Source organism: Limulus polyphemus, unplaced genomic scaffold (assembly GCF_000517525.1).
Source record: "Limulus polyphemus unplaced genomic scaffold, Limulus_polyphemus-2.1.2 Scaffold260, whole genome shotgun sequence".
NCBI lineage: Eukaryota > Metazoa > Arthropoda > Merostomata > Xiphosura > Limulidae > Limulus > Limulus polyphemus.
Window position 1 is genome coordinate 426,854 of NW_013665870.1, and position 3,731 is coordinate 430,584.

The following is a 3,731-nucleotide window of genomic DNA, read 5'->3' on the forward strand; positions in this document are numbered from 1 at the left end:
GCCCATTTGTGTAGCTTTGTGCTTAATTACAAACAAACTAAACTTTTAGTAATGCCCTCACTCTTTTTAATATAATTTGCTTAAATAGTTTAATATAATTTGCGTTAATTTTTCATCATTCGTTGTTTCAATGCAAGATTTACTGTGAGCACAACCCAACTATGATAATGAGGTTTGTAGTTCTTTCCTAAGCGAATCTGGCATGACACCATGAAGAAACATTTCTTTAACACGACGTTTCAAATTTTAAAAAAAAAATCCCATTGTTAGCGAATTTTATGGAAGTGAATTAAAGTCTTAATGTAAAATGTGAAAATAATAATTTACATAAAATGTGTTAAGACCTGTAATTTATTATAACTAAACGTGCAACCATTTACACTTTTAACCGGGTGAAACAGAAAAATCATAGGTTAAAATAAAAAGAACTGTAAGTAAGTTTTGAAATGACCGATTTAAAAAATGTTTGTTGTTATGGCCGTATGTTTTTCTGTTTATTGTTAAATTTCGATTCCTGCCTGATGAATCCACAGACAGACCATTGTTGGCACACTCTCTCATTAGGTGATAATCGAACTTTATAAAAACAATGTCCCACGAATATCGATGTCTTTGCAACCGCTTGTTCAATAATCGATTGGGTTCTGTTTTATGATCACGATTATGCATTATTGCCCAACAGCGAAATTTTCCATTGTAACAAACTTTTACAAAAGATGGAGAAACCAGCTTTAAAACACAGATCTTGATAAACGTTTTATAGACTCTCAGATGTACGTGGACGTCGACTTCCAAAATCACGTTTAAAAATATTTATTTGTTTTAAACTGTTAATTCAGCGTGAGAGATCAATGACGTATTATTAAACTTTTAACTTAGCGGGAAAAGTACACGATGTGTTATTGGATCATCTCCACCAATGATGAGGCGTGAATGATATGTATATATTTCTAGACCTCTACTACAGCAGTCGACAATGAACAATGTGAATATAAACCGTCACCACAGTATGAAGAGTGAGAGATGCAATAATATACCACCAGATGGCATTTGGTGATAAGTGGAGAAACAATAATTATTACTACAACGTGGTATATTATCATACCGTATTTCTTATAAAGTTAGGTGTACGATAAAATCTGCAGAAATTGAGAAAGTGGAAAGCGGTAAGCCTTTAGTCAGTCTCTAAGACATTAAACAATAGTAATAATTAGCGACTGCCTTTCTAATTCAGCCGATATGGAAACTACAAGGCTATCTATGGTTATGAAACGTTGTAATACCATATACAAAAAAGGGACTAGTTTGGTATTGGTTTGAGAAAGGAATATAAAACATAGAAGTTCAGCAAAAAGGGAGTACTGGGAGATGTGAAAGAGAAAACGAAGGAAGAAAGCAACATACTGGCAGTAAGAAACAAAACCTATTTGTTATTGATTACCAATAATAAACACGATTTTGTTATATTTACATTAGTATGAATCAATTCCCGATAGAAATAAGTACAACCTAATTGTCATAAGAAGAGAAAGCAAAGTACGAGTATACCACAATCTGTAACATTATATTAAATGTTTACAGCTATTCGACATGTTGACCATATCAGCTTGGAACCTTCCAGTCTCATTACTTTATGGAAGGAAAGGTTACCATTTCACACTATGATCCCGTGACTTCAAGTAAAACACTTGTGATACCTACAATAGAGGAACGTGTTCCTGCCTGAAATTTAGAGTTGCTGATATATATAAATAAAAATGGTTTTATGTAATGTTTGTGGTTTGCGGATTTTAATGGACAAGAACAACCATATACTGATCCATCATTTTCCAGCAAGCTAACAATATTCCGCAATCATACATGGACAAACTGTAGGGCAACATGAAAACAATGTGTAATCCTCTGTGTGAAGCAAATGGATCACAAAATTCTACTGCATTGTACAAGTTATTCTTTTGGCTTTTATATTTTCTGTAATAAATAATGTTTTGCACCATTCATAAATTCCCCACTTAGTTGCCATTACTCGTTGTTTGTAACTCCTGTTTGTATATTGGCTGTGTGTTATCACAGTTATTCCATTACTGTATACACACACACATATATATAAATATAGAAAAATGTGAAGGTGATAAAATAAAGAAATTAGACTTCTGGATATAAATCACCTTAAAAATTATGGTTGTATTTTATATTCTTGTCGACGTTTCAAGCAAACACTATTTTTTCAAGTTAGAAATAATCCTACAGGATGGATAAACTTTAAAATAACGGTAAAATTGAGGATAAAGATATAATTAAACCATCAGGACTTGCCATAGAACGAAAGCTAAATTGAAGTTGATCACACAAACATATAGAGATTAGAATATATTTACTTATTTTAATGGTTGAGAAAAATTAACAACTCGGGACAAAATATATTTAATTAATAAAACTGCTTACAATCACTTAATGAGCAGATTTTTCTTTCAACAAAAACTTCTATGCGATAGAACTAAAGCGATAGCGAGCTGTGGTGAATTCTGAATTCAGGTCAACAAGGAATTAAAAGCGGCAGTTACTAAACGTTCATATTTTATTCAATTTAATCTCTTACTAAGAAGCTGAAGTTAAGTAGTTTTCATTCATCAAACTGTATAATTTCAGCGACAATTCTGACTTAAAGACAGTTTTCAATCAAAGAGTTGAGCTTGGAACTGAATCGCTTGATTAATTCAACCAACTTTTCATACCTTACATAAAAGTTTGATTTCAAAAACATTAACTTTTGAACAAAACTGAAATTTCCAATCTAAACGCCATTTTAGGCACGTGGGCTAAGCGGTATAGCAGATAATAGCACCCACCACTACAAAGGCTCTGTCATGCTCTTTGAACCAAATAACCGGGTTGTTTGTATGTTTGTTTCTGAAATTTCGCGCAAAGTTACACAAAGAGCAATCCGAGCATAGCCAACCCTAGTTTTAATTGAAATAATAGATAGAAGGCAGCTAGTTAATAGCATCCACTGTAATCTTAAAGGATGCTCTCGTATGCCTGGGACTTAACCGTCATTCTTGTAACGTATCTCCAACTCCAAAGTGAACGCGTTTTTGCGGCATTGTGTCGCGAACCATAAATCCTTGGTTTGCCACACAACAAAATTGACTGTCACTTTTATAAAATGCATACAGCTGAAACTACTGAGCGTGTTCAGTGGTGTTGTGTCTCAAATGCCTACTTGAACAGAAAAAATACATAATCTTTTACAATTAACTTTATAATGGGTAGTTTGAAATAATGTACTCGTGTTTAGAGATAAAAAAAATATTGTCAGATTCTCGATTCCCTATTAGTTTCCTTGTTTGTTTGTAATTAAGCACAAAGCTACACAATGGGCTATCTGTGCTCTGCCCAAAACGGGTATCGAAACCCGGATTGTAGCGTTGTAAGTTCGCAGACATGCCGCTGTGCCATTGGGGGCTCCCTACTAGTAAATACGTAATAAACAGGCTATAAAAATGATGGTTGGGTTACCAGTTAATAAATAAACTTTACAGAATTAAAAAGTTTTAACCAATTGTTTTGTTCCATTAATATATATATATGAGACCGCGAGCATATGATAGAAAAAAATAACCTACAAATAACCTCCTGCACAAACCCCATCTTCTATCTAACGATGTGCACCAACCCTTTTTAAATATTTAAGATTAATATATCTGCATATGTGAACAGAATGTAAGTAT